The 22,377-nt window shown below is 42.5% G+C and overlaps 1 protein-coding gene across 1 annotated transcript in view; it reads right to left on the reverse strand.

The window, feature by feature from the left end:
• Positions 1–22,377, reverse strand: part of LOC124722285 (alkaline phosphatase-like) — a 658,646-nt gene that overhangs the window by 278,988 nt on the left and 357,281 nt on the right. The gene's annotated exons all lie outside the window — the stretch shown is intronic.

The raw sequence follows: 22,377 nt of genomic DNA on the forward strand, positions 1-22,377 counted from the left end.
GTTTAAGTAGGTCTAAGTTCTAGGGGACTGATGACCACAGATGTTGAGTCCCATAGTGCTCAGAGCCATTTGAACCATTTGAACACACACACAAACACAAAAGAAAAACAACAACAACAAAGCAGGACAGAGCAGTATGCACCATCTTTACATACATGGATAAATTTTAGGGTTTTAGAAAAAAGTGTATGGAGTACGACTCATTTTCAACATCCAGTATACTTAATGCATTGAAGATACAGATAATATACACTGCTGAAAAAAATTAGTGCATTTGGAAAGATGACAGCGGAAGTAAAGCTGTGAGGATGGGGCGTGAGTCGTGCTTGGGTAACTCAGATGGTAGAGCGAAAGGCAAAAGTCCCGAGTTCGAGTCTCGGTCCGGCACACAGTTTTAAATAGCCAGGAAGTTTCATATCAGCGTACACTACGCTGCAGAGTGAAAATCTCATTCTGGAAACATCCCCCAAGCTGTGGCTGAGACATGTCTCCGCAATATCCTTTCTTCCAGGAGTGCTAGTTCTGCAAGGTTCGCAGGAGAGCTTCTGTGAAGTGTGGAAAGTAGGAGACCAGGTACTGGCGGAAGTAAAGCTGTGAGGACGGGCCGTGAGTCGTGCTTGGGTAGCTCAGACGGTAGAGCACTTGCCCGCGAAAGGCAAATGTTCGAGTCTCGGTCCGGCACACAGTTTTAATCTGCCAGGAAGTTACATTTCAGCACACACTCCGCTGCAAAGTGAAAATCTCATTATGGATCTGTTTATAGGTTTATGAGAGACAAGCATGCCACCACTCGTCTGCCACTACGATTGATGAACTCTAGCATAGTGCTGTGGCAGCATTTAATGACTTATCCGTATCGGGCATCCAAGCTCAGATCGACTCGCTGCGCAGCCGAGTTGAGTCAGTTGCCTGAGGCCGCATCTCTGTGTAGAAAATTTCACACTCTGGATACCCCCAAGCACATAGAAACTTAACCATATATTATTCCTATTATACTGTGTATGCACTATAAGTAAGTTTTCGTTAGTTGCTACCCTTCCAGGTATTCTCGATAAAGTAAATTCAATGACGTACGAACTACGTGAGCCCGACTGGCCGTTATGGTTTTTCTGATTTAGGTTTTCCTTGATTTCCCTAAATCGCTTCAGGCAAGTGCCAGGATGGTTCCTTCGAAGGGGCAAGGCCGATTTTCCTTCTCCATCCTTCCCTAATCCGGGCTTGTGTTCCATCTCTAATGACCTCGTTCAGCCGGTATGCAACTGTCTCCACCTGATCAGTTAGGCCCCCCTTCTCCAGCACTGTGGAGCACGATGAAGGTGAGAAAGGGAACACCTGAAATGGATCATAGAACAACAGTGTTGGGTTATCTTCACCAATGAGTGCAGTTCTGCCACCGCATTGTCCTGATGATCATAATAGCAGGATGTTGATTTGGCTAGGCACCTAGGTACGTGTCAGTCATACAGTCGAATCAGGAGCGCCCGAAGGTTTGCACGTCACTAGGGGCAAAGTATTTCTGTCTAAATGTGATTTAGAAATTTTGTGGACATTGTTATCTGTTCATCATTTTCTCCTATTGGTTCCTCGTCATTTTAATAAACATGCACGAGCTAATAGTATAACTGCAGTAAAACGTATTTTTTAAGATATTGCTTTAGCCTGCCATTTATGTTATTTTGTTTTGGGTCGTCGTGAAGCCCTGTTCTCTCAGTTGACTGTTTTCCTCCCACTAAACATTTTTTTTGGTTAACAATTTCCACTTTTGCGCTTTTTAACCGCTACCACGAGCTTCACGCTTGGTTTTGTGAAACGTTCATTGTGCTCCCTGGTCATGCACAAACCATAGGATAATGTATCCATAAAACTGTACGGTTACTTTCAACACCAGAAAGATTATGCTTTCTACAGGAAACGTGCATGGCAGTTTTAGACTAATAGTTTTGTGATAATATTATGTTCGTATGTCAGACGAATCTCCATCGCCATCTAGGACAATCTGTGTAATTTGAGACAGTATCGGGACAGAATCCTCCAACCTCTTGTCCAGTCTACATTTGGGCGATCGATTCGGCTTACAATACGGCAATGCATGACACACCACAGCCATGAAAGTTAACATCTTCTTCCAGAAGGCATGAGTAAACCGAGTGAAATGGTGTACAATATGTTTTGGAAACGTACATTGTTGATTATGCTTGGAACCAGTTGAAACGTTAAGTAATAGCAGGAACAATCTTCGGACACAAGGTGATAGCAGGATGGTCACCATCGAAGAGTAAAAAAAGTTTGAGCCCAACCACCTCGTTGGTTGCATGGTAAGGACAAATCGTGCATATTGCAGTGTACGAGATGGAGGAGCACGGTAAAGCAAATGTTCAAATGTGTGTGAATTCCTAAGGGACCAAAGTGCTGAGGTCATCGGTCCCTAGACTTACACACCACTTAAAGTAACTTATGCTAAGAACATACACAGATACACCCATGCCCGAAGGAGGGCTCGAACCTCCGGCGGGAGCTGCCGCGCACTCAGTGACACGGCCACTCCGCGCGGCTATCCAAAAGCAGATTTTTAATTTACAGATATGCAATTTCAAACAGATTGTCTCTATTTTGTTAGTTCAGAGTAAAGTTAATTTTTGGTTTGTTAAGGCTTATTCTTGCATATTATCCTCCCTTTGAAACCAAGCCCACACAGTTTCGCTGATATGCAGATGGTGTAAACCTTTTTCAGTAGTTAACATCGTACTCGCAGTTTTCTAAAAAGTGTAGAGATGAAGAAGCCACATCGTTCAATGCGGAATGGGACTGAATGGCCGAACGTGGATTTGGACCGTCGTCCTCGAAAATGCGAGTCCAATGTTGGCAGCTTCAGCTTGGGGCTCTTAGACCTACAGCACAACATCTGCTTCAAGGGCCTACGTTAACAATTCTGGAATGTGCAAGATAATTTATAAAGTACTGCCTCACAAACAATATCCTCGACTTCTTAGATAAGCTACTGAAATAGTTTGACTGACACGTTCAACTCATGCTTGTGTACCTTTTTCTATTATAAAAATATAAGGTCCCACTAGTATACGAATTTAACAGAATTTGGCTTGCGTAACGCTATGTGTTTAGTTGTTTCAAGAAACACTGTTACATAAATATTGTAAACGTCAAATGTGAATAAACTCGGCCAGACTTTAACTAATTCGTACTATTTTTATTAATACAGCTTGAAAATCTCATTAATCTGGATGTTTTACTTCGATAAACGTATTGAAAGCTCTAATTTTTACCAATGAAACAGCAAAAGCAGCGGTTCTTGCAGCTGTTGTAGCAATAAATCCACATTTCAATCTATGTTCGGACAGTTCTGTAGGAAATCTTACCAGAAAAGAGACTGTCGGTCCAAAATATTGTTGTTATATGTCAAGTGGATCAAATTCGAATACAATGATTCCTCTGAAAGTCTTACAATCATCAAACCATCATCTCCAAAGTATAAAATTTTTGCGGCAAACGTGTGGATGGTACTGTAGGGAAGAAACGGTTAAGTTTCACACCAATACTCCCACGTTATGCGCAAAATAAAATCAACGCTACCAGCGAGAAAACGTGTTTCATAATGTAGTGTAAAGGTAAACGTGAATTGGACATATTTCTCTGGTTGTTACGATACAAGGCCAAACTACTGGGGTTGAGTACTGGTGCACATTTAGCGGCTAAATGTCAAGTACCGTATCCTAAGCATTCTCTTGAGGACAGATACGTCGTACTAAGAAACAGATTTCAGTACAACGGAAAACCAGTCCAAAGCTGCAAATTTCACTTTTTTTCACTCGGTGACTAGTTTCGGACCGAGACTCATTTTCAAATCATCGTAAATTAATCAAAAATTGTTTTTGAACTGTCGAAAACACCGTTTTTGACAACGTTACGATTCGAAAATGGGTCCCGGTCCGAAAATAGTCATCGAGTGAATAAAAAATATGAAATTTGCAGCTTTGGACTGGTTTTTCGTTGAACTGATTAACAGAAGTTGCTGGTCCACAGCTATTCGAGCACGCTGGAAATTTGTAGAAACAGATTTCTCGGTTTTCAGGGGAAGGAATGAGCAGTCTAAATAACATATGGTCATGTTTTCTTCTTATTACATTATTCTGCAAGTGGTGCATTGGAAGTATAGTTTGTGTAGCAATGGTCGCTGCTGAGGGAACCCACAAACAATTATTATAGCAGACTAGACGACTGACTACGTGCAATGGACCCTCACACAACAGACCCTTCTCTAGGTACAATTCGAAGCACTTGGCGGAATATGACACGTACTGCAAATCTTCTCATGAGATGGTAGCCACATGCAACTTCACTAACTTTAAACTGAATCAAAATTTGCTATTACAAAACAATTTATTTGTGTTTTATCTAGTTGTGTTTTGACAAGCATCTAAATGTTTGGAACATGGCTGCAGGTCTTCTCATCATTTTAGTTTAATGCAGGGCTAATAAACTGCATATGTATGATATTTGCAGAGATCACTGTATTCCTTGTGAAATTAAAGATGCCCACTTGTCACCTCCTACGATCGTGCCCCAAGTTCCTTTAATTTCAACCGAGCGAGGGAGCAGGAGTTAGCACACTGGACTCTCACTCGGGAAGGCGGCGGTTCAAATCCGCCTCTAGCCATTCAGCTTTAGATTTTCCGTGATTTTCCTAAATCGCTCCAGGCAAATACTGGGATGGTTCCTTTCAACGGGCAAGGCCGATTTCCTTCCCCATCCTTGAAAAATTAAGAGCTTCTGCTCCGTCTCTAATGACTTCAGTGTCGACGTGTTGTTAAGGTCTCATCTTCCTCTCTTTGTTTCCTTTATTCGACGTGAATATATATACAGGATACCCAAGTCCGTAGCAGAGGTCGCTCGCACACTCCTGTGCTATGGCGCTCGACTCGGAGGTAAGCCGATTCACATTGCATCTTAATAGCGATCGTTATGTCAAATTTCGGACAGGAGAAGTTTGTGTAACGTTACAAGATAACGTATACGCTATTGTCCAAGAGTGAAGCATATTGACTAAAATATGACATATTGCCTTATCAGGATGCCAGAAGGATTACTGAACAAGCTTCAACTTAATCACAAAACATGTGACATACAACAGTGTCCCAAGCATTATGTTAGAAAAGTTCTCATAGCTAAGATACACCTTTGTAAGAGATATCAGAATTGGGAAATTTGTTCCACAGCAAAATAAGCGTCTAGTAGTGGATATGGTTACCCCTAACAGCCACACAGGCTGCATAGTAATGTGACATGCTCTCTACAGAATGGTTCAGGAGCTGTCTTGGCACTCCTGAGCAAGAGCAGTGCGGAAGTCTGGAACTGAACTTAGTAGAGTCTGAAGTAATGCAATTCGCCTTCCTAACGCATGCTTGGTATCTTCTGTGGGATTCAGATCCGCGAACGTCGCTGGTAAATCCATGCGAGTTGATCTTCTCCTTCAACAAATTCATGCACCAGAGCATCTCGATACGAACGGACGTCATCGGCCATAAAGAGGAAGTATGGACTAAGTGCACCACTGAAAAGGCGAAGATGTGGTAGGAGTACCTCATCCCTGTACCTCTCGGGGTTTACTGTGTACCTCCGAGCACCAATGAAGATGTGCAGCTTTGTACGGTCATTCAGTACGATGCCTCCCCACACCATGACGCCGCCACCACTAAACTGGTTTCTTTCCACGATGTTCCTGACCTACCATGTGCTCTTCACAGTAATGTGCAACGAGAATCATTTCGCAAACTGAAACGGGATTCTTCTACAAAGAGCACGTTCCTCCACTCATTCATGGTTCAGTTTTGATGCTGCCGACTCTACAACACACTTGTCCGTCTCTGTGATGGAGTGAGGGGATGCACACGGCCGGACGTCTAGCAAACAGTCCTGCTGTTCTGAGCCGCCGATACACAATTTTTCGGGAAATAGTAATTCAAAAATGGTTCAAATGGCTCTGAGCACTATGGGACTTACCTGCTGTGATCATCAGTCCCCTAGAACTTAGAACTACTTAAACCTAACTAACCTAAGGACATCACACACATCCATGCCCGAGGCAGGATTCGAACCTGTGACCGTAGCGGCCACGCGGTTCCAGACTGTAGCGCCTAGGACCGCAAGGCCACTCCGGCCGGCAATAGTAATTCTTGAGCCAGCTGTAAGCTCTGCAGTCAATTGTCTTGCAATTGTACTCCGATGTGGTCGAGCAGTTACAGCCAGATAACGGTTCTGCTATGATGTGGTTGTGTTTGATCGTCCTTGTACTGGCCTACGACGAATATCTCCTGTGTCTCGAAACCGTCACCAAAGCCTTGAAACTACACTTTGTGGCACATCCAATGATGGCCGGCCGCGGTAGCCGAGCGGTTCTCGGCGCTTCAGTCCAGAACCGCGCGACTGCTACGGTCGCAGGTTCGAATCCTGCCTCGGGCATGGATGTGTGGGATGTCCTTAGGTTAGTTAGGTATAAGTAGTTCTACGTTCTAGAGAACTGATGACCTCAGATGTTAAGTCCCATAGCGCTCAGAGGCATTTGAACCATTTTGGAACATCCAATGATACTGAGACTTAGGCCTGTGTCTGGTCTGCTTCCAGAAACTTCGCTAAGTGACTATACTCTGCTCAATGTGAACGGACAAACAAGACTGAGACATGAGTGGTCTCATGAACTGTTTGTGTTTACCTTTCGGTTGCGCTGTTGTCCACAGAGCCAACAGTAGTGTAAGTTAATATTTACGGTGATGTTTGCTGATTGCCCACCTTTTCTCTTTTCGTTTTCGAAAAAAGTGTGTGTGAAACCTTATGTGACTTAACTGCTAATGTCATCGGTCCCTAAGCTTACACACTACTTAACACAAACTATCCTAAAGACAATCACATATTCCCACGCCCGTGGGAGGACTCGAACCTCCGCCGGGACCAGCCGCACAGTCCATGACTGCAGCGCCTCAGACCGCTCGGATAATCCCGCGCGGCTTCATTTTCGAGTTTTCATGATTATACTTAACTTTTGGACACTAGTGTACATGGTATAGTTCTAAGAACGTTATAACAGCCGGAAACAGTATTACATAGGTGACATATCTATCAAGAAAAGAAAGCTCGTCGCACGAGACGGCCTGTCCATTAAGGCCAAGTACTGTATCTGCAGCACGAAATTAATTTTGAGAAACAAGCTAGAGCGTTTTTGAGACTTGGAGCAACGTTACCTCTGGTGAAACACAGGAGCATCTGCACGGGCGTACAAAAGCAATTAGAAGTTAATTAAAGCCAAAGTTTTACGCGAACTAAATTCCCAGATAATTAACTTCCAGGCTTTATCCTTTGTTTGTGTTTGTTCTTTGAGGAAATTGTTTTTATCATGCACTTCCGGGGGTTAAAGCACACACCCAGTCTTTATTGTTTGACCATGCGGGGTACGGTGGTAGGTACACAAGATTATCAAAGATCGCGCTTAAATAATAAATCCTAGGCATTAAACATAGCTTATTTTGTAATCATCCACCTGAATCTTATTTATCGTCTAGCTGTTTAACATCTGTGTTTAGCTACATTGTTAGTTTCCGTTAATGAAGTTCTGTTCCTTTCTTCTTTACTCCCCAGTTACGCCAAATCTGAGATTTTTGTGTTTATAGGTTTTCCAAAACATTCATCACTCTTTCTGCTTCGAGTCATAGTTCAAAATGACAGTTCTATGAATTTAGTGATATATTCATTGACAAGATTATTGGTAGCAACATCGATGAACGAGCGGCCAAATCCTTGCGGTTAATGATTCTAGAAGCAATCTCTTTCATTCTTCCAATCTTGTCATAGTATATTAGATCGTTGATATACACAGTTCTACCCTTAGCTATGTCGTTTCATGAAAAAAGTTTTGTGAGATCAGTGACTCTGTAACAGAAATTTGACTTCATTTAGAATAATACAATTGTCTGATTAATAATCAGGAGCAAATGCAGTATAAGGGGCGATCAAAAAGTTTCCATTAGAAAGCGTTGCTGCAGCATATATGCAACCCACGCGACTCCGATGCGGGTATTTAAGCACCGACTTGTAGGCAACGGTTTAGTGTGGTATTCGAAGGGAAATTTTTTGTTCGCCTCTAATATTATGAGTAAGAAACATATGCATTTATTATAGCACAATAACGTGTTGGATTTGGGAACGGTATTTCGGAACACATTTTGTGCGGCTAAATAAAATATTTTATCAGTTTATAAGTAAAGCTGCCGATTAAATCTCTGGCAAGATCATGTACGCAAGTAATATACAGGGTGTTTCAGAAGTGATGATCAATATTCGGGGATTTGACAGGAATGATCATTAGAAACAAAAAACTCAAGTAAACGTTGGCTCTAAAGCGCATACCTTAAGAGCTAAGAGCAATTCTTGATCTTCGATACTATGAAACAAATCTCTTCTCCTGCAAGCTCTTTGCTTTCCATATTTTGGGAAATGGTAGTATGGACCAAAATAAGAAAAAACTGCCCGGTAAACATGTGCTCTAAAATGCATACCTTAAGAGCGAAGAGCACTTGTTCATCTTCGCTACTTTGAAAAACAATGCTTGCAATGAACAGGTGCTTATAACTTTTAAGTTATGCATTTTACAGCACATGTTTACCGAACATTTTTTTCTTGTTTTGGTCCATACTAAAACTTCCCAAAATATGGAAAGCGAAGAACTTGCAGTAAGAGAGATTTCTTTCACAGCATCGAAGACCAAGAATTGCTCATAGCTCTTAAGGTATGTTTTTTAGAGCCTATGTTTACTTGATTTTTTTGTTTAGAATGACCATTCCTGTCATATCCCTGAATATGATCGGGAATGCATCCTAATTACTGACATTAGAGCAAATATAGAGCGAAACAACCGAGTCTTACACAGGGGAAATCAAATAAATTCTGGACTCGTGGATAAAAAAGACGATTAGATTGAAACCCTTGTCGAGAGTAATATTTTTTGGGAAGAGGCTCTAGCTCGTTAGAAAAAGCGGGGAGGAACGGATTGGACTTTCCATTACTGAAGGAGGTATCTGGACTTTGAGAAGGTTTAGAACAAAAACAAAATGCCTACATCGCTACCAGCGTACGAGTCACTGAGACCGTATGTGAGTGAGTGTGTTTTTTATATTTAACACTTTGGTACTTATCCTGATGACTAGGGGAAGGACGGGAATCATACTGAAAGGTCGGAGAGGAGTTGTATGTAATCTTCCTCTCTCTTAGCATATTGAACACCCCGTTCTCATCCATCTCAAGTCTGAACGTTACGTCAGCAATCTTGCTGCCAGCGTTAGTCAGTGATGATATTATGCTATATATCTTGATCAGATATTCGTTTCAGTTTTATGCGGTATCAGTTAGGATAATGTACAGTTCCCTTAAAGTTTTTTCATATACTTTTGTGTTTTGAAGGGAGTTCATCACACACAACTTTCAGACTAACATAAAAATGAATTTTATCCATAGTGGACATAAAAGTCCTCTAAGAGATTGGAAAACACTTAAAGGAATTGTTCAGACTAGCTGGCAGCAGAGCTACGCCTTTAATAGCCGAAATCTAAACGAGATCCGATTGACTCTTAATGAGAGGAGTTTTGACTCTGTGACGAGCAGGGTTTTTCTGGATATCGAACTTCTAGCAATATTAAATAAGACAGAGAAGAGGAACGGGTTGGTGGTTCGGGCCTTGCAACATATGTCCGTGCCAGCACACCCCTGTCCCTTTAACAAAGCCGCAGAAGTGGCACTGTCCCTTGTATCCTTTTCAGTGCACGGTTCACACATTTTTTCCTCTGTATCGAATTTTACAGTCCTTAACTCAACTTTCAGTAAGAAATAACAAAACTGAAGCATATACAGTTGGCGATTGAGTATATCTTCAGATTACTTTGGTAGCTGTATTAGCCATAGACAGTAAGTATAAGGGGTGAATAAAAAGTTTCCGTGCGAACGCCACACTAATACCTTGCCTACCTGTCGGTGCTTATATACGAGCATCGGAGTCGCTCTGGGTTGCTTATACGCTGCAGCAACGCCTTCAGACGGGAACTTTTGGATCACTCTTTATACTTGTCTCATGGAATAGGGGAGCAACGTACTACAGCAATAAGGATCCTGGACTCATAATTAAGAGACATGGGATTCCAATCTACTGCCGACGGCTCTGATTTGGATTACCCGTAGTTCACAACATTTCTTTGGGAGAATACAGTAATGGTTGCTTAAATAAGGCAACGGCGGATTTCCTTCCCTGTTCTTGTTCATAACAGCTAGCGTCTGTCTCTAATGGCTTTGATATTGACAGAACGCTACCTGTAGCTTCCTTCCTTCCATACCCTAGACAGAAAACCTGTCTCCAGCAGCACTAACGACGTGGAAAGTGAGATGTATCGGCACTGGAGACGCTGCTGCTGCCGGGAGGGATTTACGAGTAAAGTAGCAGAATATACTGGCCAGTCACTGGCCAATTCCCTTTTCTGTTGTACAGGAAGATTCAGCTGCCTCCACCCTATAGGTTTAATGCAACGCGAAACGCCTTCAAAAACCACATGCAGGATTTTCATTTTCTCTCGCTCGCTACGTGCAAACTATTGCACCTACAGAAAAAAAAGGCCCGCAGCTCGTGGTCGTGCGGTAGTGTTCTCGCTTCCCACGCCCGAGTTCCCGGGTTCCCGGGTTCGATTCCCGGCGGGGTCAGGGATTTTCTCTGCCTCGTGATGGCTGGGTGTTGTGTGATGTCCTTAGGTTAGTTAGGTTTAAGCAGTTCTAAGTTCTAGGGGACTGATGACCATAGATGTTAAGTCCCACAGTGCTCAGAGCCATTTGAACCAGAAAAAAAAAATGAACAGGACCCTTTGTAGGAAATTTTGTACTACATTATGTTTTCGCTAGAGACCGTAGTTTTCGAATTATTCAAGAAAAACGCACAAAAGTGACCTTCAACTGCGTTTTTTCTCGAATGACTCGAAAAATGTGGGCTCCAACGAAAACGCGTCCCAATACAGTAACTACATTAGATATCCTACAAAAAGGACCCACCTTTTTTTCTGTAGGACTAATAGCTTTCGCATAGTAAGCGACAAAGTGTGAAAATTTCGCGCGTGTTTTATGAAGGCGTCGTGGGTTGCACAAAACCCGTAGGTAGGGGCAGCTGAATCACCCTTTATAATGACCGAGCGTCTGTATGTCAAGAAAATGTACGGGGGAGAGTTGTGCTGCAATAGTGTCGGTGTGCTCTGGATCTCGTGGAAAATACAGAGCAAAGAGGCAGAATATTGGTTTATGAAAAGACTGCTCAAATGGTTCAAATGGCTCTGAGCACTATGGGACTTAACATCTGAGGTCATCAGTCCCCTAGAACGTAGAACTACTTAAACCTAACCAACCTAAGGACATCACACATATCCATGCCCGAGGCAGGATTCGAACCTGCGACCGTGGCAGTAGAGCAAAAGAATGCCTATAAAACCTATCATATGTGAATGCGACCAAGTAAACAAAATTCAGCTGGAATATGTAAGTGCAGTTCACTAGTATTTAGTAGAGTGATATGGTATGAGTCCCATCATCGACTGCTTTAGTTGACAAGTGAGGAAAGGACAAAGCCTAACTCAGACATTTCCCTGTTTCGCAGCAACGACATTATTTCGTAGTATGTGGTGAGGTCAAGGAGTAATTAACTATGTGCGTGAAAAGAGGGTGCTTGCGAGCCCACAGGAGATATTAACTACTTCCCACCATCCTCTGTGCCCCAGGGTGAGAGATTGAGGACGGACACTTTAGTCTTAAAGACAGTACTTAATAATGATCACAAACCTTAGTCAGAAATTAAATTGTTTTTGAGATATATTTAGAGAAAATATCGTGTAAGTGGCAATCGAAAAGTTTCCAATCTAAGGCCACGCTAGTGCCGCGCGGAGTGACTGCGCGGTTTAAGGCGCCATATCACGGATTGCGCTGCCCCTCCCGCCAGAGGTTCGAGTCCTCCCTCGGGCATGAGTGTGTGTGTTCTTCTTAGAGTAAGTTAGTTTAAGTAGTGTATAGGGACCGATGCTGTTCATTTTGGAACACAACCTACGACCAGGCTTAGAGACAGAAGTGATGACACTTTCTGCAGGACCTGACCATCATTTTGCAGGACAATGCTAAAGCACGTACAGTGCAAGCTGTTACTGATTTGTTTGACTGATGGGGCTGCTAAGTGCTATACCACCAACTGCACTCCCCTGACTTAAGCCCTCAAGCGTTCAACTCGATTTCTAAATTGAAGGAAACACTTCGCGGCATTCGCTTCAGAACTGTTCAAATTCGTAAGGCAATAGACAGCGCTGCTCGAACTGTCAACATAACTGGCACTGCTAAGAGTATTCTACGACTTCCACATTGCTGGCACCGGGTTATACACAATACTGGTGACTACTTTGAAGGTCAGTAAAACTTTGAATAATGTATCTATTTTGTACGAGCTGTAAATAAATAGTTGCCACTATTAAAGTTCCAACCCTCGTATTTATCGCGAGTGGTAGCGAGCGAAGAGTTGTTCGCGGTGGTACGACGCAGAGTCACATGAAGAGAAGCCGCACCAGGAGAGGTCGCAGCCTGCCCTGACCGTGCTAGTAGCACCGGAGGAGATTTTGGTATTAATCGAGGATTTTTGGTAATTTGCCTTTTTGCTGCGCGTAGCTGTTGCTTGCTTGCGCACTGGGGGATTTTGTCAGATTCGTATATGCGCACATTGAAAGTAATATTAGTATCTTTGTTGTGAGCAGATATGTTATTATTGGTTACAGATATTGTGGTTTTGTGTTAGCAGAAGCGCCAACACCGTGTTACGAGTGGATGCAGAAATGCACGCGTTTTAGCTCACGCATGCTGGCGTGAGGAGGGAAGAACTATACTGACGTGAGGTCTGGAACATGACAAGGAATTAGAATTCAGAAAGCGGATGTAATTAGTTTGATACTTAACTTTAATCCATTAATGATGAATGTCGCTCTTGACGGTACATGATTCACAATATTATCTGTTCATAATACATTCTTGAAGATAGTAATTATAGTAACTGAATATGGCGCCTTGCTAGGTCGTAGCGAATGACGTAGCTGAAGGCTACGCTAAACTGTCGTCTCTGCAAATGAGAGCGTATGTAGACAGTGAACCATCGATAGCAAAGTCGGCTGTACAACGGGCGAGTGTTAGGGAGTCTCTCTAGACTAGACCTGCCGTGTGGCGGCGCTCGGTCTGCATTCACTGATAGTGGCGACACGCGGGTCCGACGCATACTAACGGACCGCGGCCTATTTGAAGGCTACCACCTAGCAAGTGTGGTGTCTGGCGGTGACACCAGAGTGGAATAATTTAAGTTTTTACTAATCAAACTATCCTAGGAAAAGAAAAGTCTGAGGAGAGTTTGTCAGTGTATGAATCTGCAATTTCCATAATATAGTACATTAAAAGTTTTATTGATTCCTTTCTTGCTTTACACTGCTCAAGCCTTGTTGACTGAACCCCTCCTGATCATTTAATTTCTATAAGAATGAAACAAAGGAAGAGTTGCATCAGTATTTCTGACCAAGCATTGCACTGTGCATGGATCGCAGTATTTCTCTTGAATTATTTTAGCACGTTCTTGGATACAATATATTTATGCAGCTGCAGCGGCAAGACGAGGTAAGCTGTCTGTTGCGTTAGGAAATATTTTTAAAAAATCGCAGTCAGATCCTAGAGAATTGATTTTTCGTGATTTATAGGACGAATAATTAATTTCTGTTTTGTTATCTATCAGAATACTGACATGTCGGAATAACATTTTCATTACATAAGCTGTACGGCTACACATCAGATTTAATGGTAACGATAGTAAAGATTCACATGATTGTCTTGCAACAACTCTTAGAGAAAAAATAAAGGTAACGATAATATTCTTAGAGATTAAGCTTTACAGATTTCTTTACGTCTTTCACCAAGCTTATAATAATTACAAGTTCAGCGTGAAGAATATCAGAGAGGAGGGGGTGCGGGTAGGGCGTTTGCCATGTGCAGCCTACAACAATACACGACCGGAATCACTTTAACAAACTCATGGCAATGTGTTTCTGACACTTGGGGTATTATGGTGTCTCAAGCTAGATTTCCTTTTTTGTGTGTTAAAACGTACCAATCTCAAATTTATTTCCATTGTCCGGAGCAACCACCACTAAAATTTCACGTTAGTGGAATTTTCTAGATAATTCACTATGTGGGTCTTGATACCGGCACATTAGTCTGCACATCTAAGGAAATCGGCAATTGAGTTTTAGGCTACTAAGCAGTTCTTACGCGGAGACATGTGACTGTGCTCAGTGTTGTAAAAATCGAATATACACAGAAAACAGGCGTACGGCCGATTGCTCTGCTTTGGAAACACTGAGAGGTGCTTAATCTTGGAAAATACACACGTTCTGAAAATTTGTATACAGGCACCATGTTTGAGACTAAAAACTTCCCTTGTAAGAAGCAATTGACCAGGAGGATGTAGGACCATGTAAATAACTTAACTTTCGAAACTCTACTTGACTATTGGTTTTACTTGTTCATCAGCATTTTTCCATCTAATCAAAGACAATAGAGCATATACGACAAACCATGATTCGCTACGAGTCTTTCGTGACCATATTGCTCAACGTTTTGAATTTTTGCTGTAAAGCAAATCTGTATGGCAACAAAACGTGAATGGGAGCACTATATATACTAAAAACTTCTGTAACAAAGGTCACAAAGGTCTACAAGTTTTTATAGGGTGTTGTTTGCATTACTATCGTAATGCATTTGTATTTTAAATTTTTGTTTAGTTGCTTCTGTACACGTGATATTATAGTAATGGGAACGTAATGCATTATTAATGGACTTATTTTAAATTTAAAAATTAGTTTTTTACTATCCCAGAGGCATTATAAGTCTAACATATCAACAGCAAATAGCTTGGTAAAATGTCATTGGCGATTATAAGTTTATTACGCCAAATGCCACGCGGGATTAGCCGAGCGGTCTAGGGGCTGCAGTCATGGACTGTGCGGCTGGTCCCAGAGGAGGTTCGAGTCCTCCCTCGGGCATAGGTGTGTGTGTTTGTTCTTAGGATAATTTAGGTTAAGTAGTGTGAAAGCTTAGCGACTGATGACATTAGCAGTTAGGTCCCATAAGATTTCACACACATTTGAACATTTTTATTACTCCTAATGTTTCAGTAAATAAATCTGAATAACCTGTGACAGCCTGTTGGAAGATATCATTTTAACTTCTTGTAGACGCAATTTATTATGATCCAGAACAGAAGAAACATGACGGCACGACTCCGGAAAATTGCTGTCCTTAAAATACCCTCGTTTTGAACCTCTAAGTCTGAAATACTTCTTCAATTGACACTTGCGCCATCAGCAGCAAATTTTGTATTACTATATGCGACTGGCATATTAACCGGGACGCTACGCATATTTTGCGCGGGGTTCTTAGAAAGACTGCAAGTTTGTCTTCATTGTGAAGTCTGTGCGCGGAAGTTGAGCCACGGAGTTTGAGACACACGCGTCGTAAACTTGGCCTCATCTGGAGTGCAGTATAATATCGTACCCTTGGCGAATATTCCTAAACCGCTGCGCGCTCGAGCGACAACGTGAGAATTTGTCTCGGAAATTAGGGCAGCATTACACGGAAGAATTTGAGGAGGTACTTGCAGCTACATCTCAGCACATAGAGTCTACAGTATGTAGGAACAGAATTGGCACCTTCACGGGTTTTATGATAATATTTTCAGAAAACGCGAATTACTGTCCCAGTAAGTTTGCAGATAGGAAATTCCCAGTATTACCACTTTCATTACATAAGTAAAAATATAAATCAAAATATATACTGTGGATAAAATAGACGTAGGTCACAAAACAGTCGCCTAGTTCATCTGCTGGGGAAGTGTTCAGACGCTTATAGACAAATGTGTTTGTCAGCTGAATTAAGCTGCTACAAATTATTTAACAAGAAGAAGAACGTATTTTCGACTTTCCTTTCGGGTTAGCGATTCCACTTTTATCCATATTTACTGAGCTAGATGTCATTTTGAGGAATCGGACTAGTGATTAAAGATCCATGTAGAAATCTCCAAAATATATCTTCAATCAACAACGCAATAAAAAACCCAGATATCATATAACAAAATGGCAGAAAGGTGACTTTAGTATTTCGTCTCTGTGAACTAACTGGGATAACTAAAAATTTCAAAATCTGTAGCGCTTAGTTGTTAAGATAACGACAAGCATTTTAAGAAGAAAACCGCATTGCGTCAGATAAAGAAAAATGAGCAAGAGATTACTTCTAATACACAGATATAATCGCAGACATGAAAACATGTGTGACATGAAAACATATGTATACTGAAACTTACGTTTGTATGCAGAATTACAAACAATTTACATTACTTATTTGCACGGTTCTTAGATACAATCAAATGGGAACCGAACACCCACCACAGCGGGACCGTGGGATATTTCTACTCAAAAGTAATCACCACACGGGTTAAGACATTTATCCCACTGGGAAACGAGACGATCAATTCCTATTTTGTACAGCGCGGTCGCCTACTGACAGATCCACGACCGCACTTTCTCGTCCGACTGAAACCGACGTCCATTAATGTCTTTCTTCATTTCGCCAAAGATGTGAAAAAGACACCGTAAAATCCTTCAACTTGGGAGCCCACAGCGTGTGTTCAAAAAATGGTTCAAATGGCTCTGAGCACTATGGGACTCAACTGCTGAGGTCATTAGTCCCCTAGAACTTAGAACTACTTAAACCTAACTAACCTAAGGACATCACAAACATCCATGCCCGAAGCAGGATTCGAACCTGCGACCGTAGCGGTCTTGCGGTTCCAGACTGCAGCGCCTTTAACCGCACGGCCACTTCGGCCGGCACAGCGTTTGTTAACGAGCTGTAACAAACCATTGACCAGGCTCTCTTGTCGACCGTTAATAGTAGATTACAGCATCTATCATTTCAGCAACCTGGGATTCTATGCTGTCGAACACTGGGTGGCAGTTGTAGAGATATCCACATTCCATTTTTAATAATGGTGTCTTCAGTTTCATTAGCTTTGGAGAAAAACTATGAAACTTCTTTTAATAGAAGCTTATCCTTAAATATAATTATTACATTCACGGTGTGAATAATTGACATTTATCACTTTGACTCCTGGAGGAAGATGGGGTATGCGGCCTGACATCATGTACGGCTCCTGCAGGAGTGCGAGATGCGTTCGTTGTGTCTCCACGAGTTTCTATAGTTCCGCCACCTGTAATACGCTTCGTATTGTGTTTAGCTGCGAAAGCCTAATATCCTACAGGAACCTAGTTTACACGATACAGCACAATAGATCCCGCATGTAGTCTTCTTGTACCCTGATGTAAGCCAGAACTAGGTCAATATATTTTTGAGGTCGGACTTTTCATCTCTTCTGGAGCATTTCTACCTCATTAGGTAACACAAATGTCTCGTTCCTGTTCGAGTATAAGATACTTCGATGTGCGTTTTATTTTGTGGCGTATTGTTGTATTCGTCATCTGGTTAAAAAAAATGACTCTGAGCACTATGGAACTTAACTTCTGAGGTCATCAGTCCCCTAGAACTTAGAACTACTTAAACCTAACTAACCTAAGGACATCACACACATTCACGCCCGAGGCAGGATTCGAACCTGCGACCGCAGCGGTCACGCGGTTCCAAACTGTAGCGCCTAGAACCGCTCGGCCACCACAGCCGGCTCGTCATCTGGAACAGGAATTCCTGTCACAAGTCCTTTTGTTACCTGGAAAATCGGGGCGTTCTCCATTTTATTACGTTTCAGGTAGTAGAGCAAGCTGGTAAAAATTAAAAGAGCTAGATCAGATCGTGAAGTTTCTTCACATTCGTTCAGTGGATGGACAATGATAATTAGTGCTTCCTTCTGAAATTCGAGCACCCTGACGTGCGCGATATGTAGTTCTACACGGCATGACATCAATGATCTACTTGCTGCGGCCTTCCCTTGCTCGAGCATCGAAAAAACCTTGAAAGTAGAACCAAACCGCAAAAAAGCCGTTCTACAGTGTGCTCACGACAAGGTCGTTAGTCATTGTGAACACGTCACGCTAACTTCCTCGAAAGAAAAACGTCGCGTCGTTGATTTTGCCACAGAGGTAATGGCGATGTTGCGAGGGAGTGTTCCCAATGAGGAATGTTTTGTAGTCACTCACTTATTTTCTAAATGATGGACATATGAATCGGTCGATGTCGATGTAACAAACTGTATGTTACAACGAAAATGTTCTGATTATTAACTTTCCTCAGCAAGTGAAATTATAACAGTTCCAAGTAGTTCGATATGGTGCTTAGATAAAACAGCGAGAAAGCTTAATAAAAATTTGAAGCTTTTTGACTTGACAAATATACGCTCTCTTGCTACTTTTAACTTACACATTATCTGGTTCTAAGGTCAACACAGCGTTTGTAACCTAATTTCGCACTTTCATTATATTTGACACTCATTATCGGCATGATCACATTTTAATGTCTGTAGCTGCACTTGTTTTCTCGCTGACTGCAAATTCAAAATACCAAGGTCAATACTAAAGTGATAATAAATGACTCAGTCAACAAGTGATTAAAAAATATACACCCAAAATACGTCTACATGACAATAACTACAATCGGATCTGTGACAAATCTTACCTATTCTTACAAGTGTACCCAGCTATATCGAAATGCTATTTGCGAAGGGACTTCAGAACGTAAGTTACACATTTTTATGGCAAGCCAAGTAAAATTTTTTTAATGCTGTACTGCATTTCAAACAGACACATATACGTGACAGTATTTTTCAACAAAGTCTCCGCAAGCAATGGTGGAAAGGAACTACCAATTGTTCAATTCCTGGACTATAGAAATCCGCTCCTTGATCACGGAGCCATTCGAGATCACTTGTGTGAACGTCCTCATCGTTGGAAAATTTCTTAGTCCAGATGTTCTTTCAGTGTGTTAAAATGGTTCAAATGGCTCCGAGCACTATGGGACTTAACATCTTAGGTCATCAGTCCCCTAGAACTTACAACTACTTAAACCTAACTAACCTAAGGACATCACACGCATCCATGCCCGTGGCAGGATTCGAACCTGCGACCGTAGCAGCCCCGCGGTTCCGGACTGCAGCGCCTAGAACCGCACGGCCACCGCGGCTGGCCTTTGTCGAAAAGATGGAAGTCGGACGGTTCAAGATCTTCCTTCCTTTCCGATCATCACCACTCACGTCTGTACGGCCTTGGTCAAATTGTTGGTACCATTTTACTACAGCTGAACGCGGTATTGCACTTGCTCTACATACCGCCTGAATTTCACGGTGAATCTGTCTGTAATTAGGATGTTTTCCCCACAAGAATCGTATTGGCCCGCGTATGTTAACATAAGAGTGCGTTTCCAGTTGCCGTGCAATTTCATTCGCACACTGCGATACACCTGCTACCCATACTGCAGCATAACTGTGTCTGTAGGAAATTCTGAACATGTTCTCTCTCCTTCCAATGTGCCACTCTTGTTGCGCAATTGTCTTAGCGTGGAACAACATACGTACCGTTGTTTATGAAGTTCAAATGGTTCAAATGGCTTTGAGCACTATGGGACTTAACTTCTGACGTCATCAGTCCCCTAGAACATAGAACTACTTGAACCTAACTAACGTAAGGACATCACACACATTCATGCCCGAGGCAGGATTCGAACGTGCGACCGTAGTGGTCGCGCGGTTCCAGACTGTAGCGCCTAGAACCGCTCGGCCACCCCGGCCGGCAGTTTATGAAGTCACAGTGTATTTCTGCGGAGGAGAAAACGGTGAGTAGCTTATAAAAGTCAATATTGTTTACGTACAATGGATGAAATCTACAAATGAACGACTAAAAGCCTTTGAAATGTGATGCTGGGGGAAGATTATTGAAGAAAACAATGGATCGATCTAGTGCAAAATAAACACCTTCTGCAACGATTCATTGAGAAAAATGCCTAATGAAGAAAATAATGAATCGAAAAGATAAAGTTTCTGTCACATATTGTTACAAGAATGTTCGCCGAAAACTATACTTTGAGGAATGATGGAAGCAAAGAATCGCAGCGGATGGCCTACATATGAGAAAAGAAGGCAGGGACGCAGCAGTTGCGCTGAAATGAAGAGGAAAGCTGACAAGGAATGGAGAGCTGCGTAAAATTAAGCTTAAGCTTGACAGCTGAAAGAAAAAGAATATTTTGGGCACTATAAACAAGAAACGTAGCTTTCGAACAGGTAGCAGTCATCTGACGCGGTGCCACGAAACTAGGCGGTTCTGTCCTTAGCAGACATATTATTCAGTCCTGCTGAGTTTGTGCGTTACGAGTTCGGGACTAAAATCTGGTAACTCCGGCAACTGCGTCTGAAAGGAAACCCCCTAGAAACCGCATTAACCGAGCACGCCGTACGCACTCGAATCTTTCAACTTGTCACCAGCGGACTCCCCCTCAAACAACATCTAGAGGCACGATGTATTGGAGAGTTCAACTTTATCACGGCTATAATGTTCATATCGAATTGAAATTTTGTCGTAGTAAAGATCTCAATGCAAGAATAAAACGAGACACAGGAAAATACAAGAATTACTGCAACTTTACAGTATGGCTTCTTGAAATATCTCCTCTTTGTCACGGGGAAACATCATCGCTCTGAAGGAGCTACTAAAGAATTCCAGCCTCCCGACAAACGTATGAAGAATCTAAAGCTACGGGAACCTAAGCCTTCCGTATTGTATGGCTTGTCAAAAATTCGCAAAGAAAAGGTACCAGAGCGACCAATAGTTAGTCCGTCTGCTCTTTTACATATGTTACGTGTTTAACAAAAGTATTGAATCCCGTGATCAAGCACAGTGAACATCGTGTTAAGAACTCTCTGATTCTAGCGGAAATTGAAAAGCAGACGAAGACAGGACCAGATAATGTCATGGAGATCTTCGATGCAGTCTCTCTGCTAACGAAAGTACCATTAAAAGACCTGTTAAAGCTATTGATCAGTTATTTCTCCCGTGAAATTTTAAAAATCTTGACGACCACGTATTTTTTGTTCAGTGGAAATTATTAGGAAAAATTTGAAATTTGTGGTAAGTTCTATGGGACCAGACTGCTGCGGTCATCGGTCCCTAGGCTTACACACAACTTAATCTAACTTAAACTAACTTACGCTAAGGACAGCACACACACCCATGCCCAAGGGAGGACTCTAACCTCCGACGGGGGAAGCCGCGCGAAAAGTGATAAGGTGCCTTAGACCGCACGGCAACACCGTGCGGCAATTATTAGGAAATGATTGACTGAAATTACTAGGGAATGATTGACGTGGAATGACTTGGCATAGCTGTTCAGAAGAAATGGGAACTCAGTCCGTGAGATTAATTCAAGTCTATCTAGGAAACCAGTCCATGATACCGTTCAACCAGGCCAAGAAGACCGACCTATTGTGCGGCTTTCATTCTGGTACGCAACAACGTGTAAAATAGGCAGAGTCAACAAACAAGGAGTCAGACCTGTTCTCTAGTCGCCCAGCAAGATTAACGATAGGTAAAAAAAATAGCCTTGGCCTGAGAGTTCCAGGAATTTAATACTGTAAAGGATGAGCCACACAGTAGGAGATTTTACTTTATTATATAAGCTTTCAAACGGTAACTTCATTGTTCCATTACGGCCAAGCCACGGCCGGCAGTGTTAGCTGCCTGTAAATTCTTTCGTCCCACGGTCTAGTAACAGGAAGTCAGCACCGAGGAAGGGCACCTTGGCCACGCACCTCTCTCATGTGCTTACGAGGTAACGCCGCCCCAGGCGTCGCTTAGCAGGCAAAGCTCTGGAAAGTTCCATGCCGCCCGCACGGTTTGCTCGCTCCTGACCAATCAGGGCGGAGGGAGCCGCGTGGAGCGTCTAATATACCCGGCCGCCCGCCGCCGGGCCCGCTCTCTTGTATTCTTGCTCACCCGCGAGTCGGATGCGCGCCCTGTAGCAGTGTAGACCTTCTCGCTTCTCCCGGTGCTGCGGCACTGTGGACTTAGTTTTGGCAGACAACAACTTTCGGCAGCTTCGCGAACAATGTTTGGCCGAACTCTAAGCTCTGGCTCACCCTCACCTCCCTGGGCCTATGCAGCCCCTTCCAACATGCTTTAGCCAATAAATGGCCTTTCTCTAAAAATAGTTCTAATCATTCCATAACGCCCACCGCCTGCCCATACGCCCATCCTGTACAATACGTTATGTGGGAGTGTGACAACTATT

The sequence above is a fragment of the Schistocerca piceifrons genome, chromosome X (assembly GCF_021461385.2).
Source record: "Schistocerca piceifrons isolate TAMUIC-IGC-003096 chromosome X, iqSchPice1.1, whole genome shotgun sequence".
In the NCBI taxonomy this organism is placed as follows: domain Eukaryota; kingdom Metazoa; phylum Arthropoda; class Insecta; order Orthoptera; family Acrididae; genus Schistocerca; species Schistocerca piceifrons.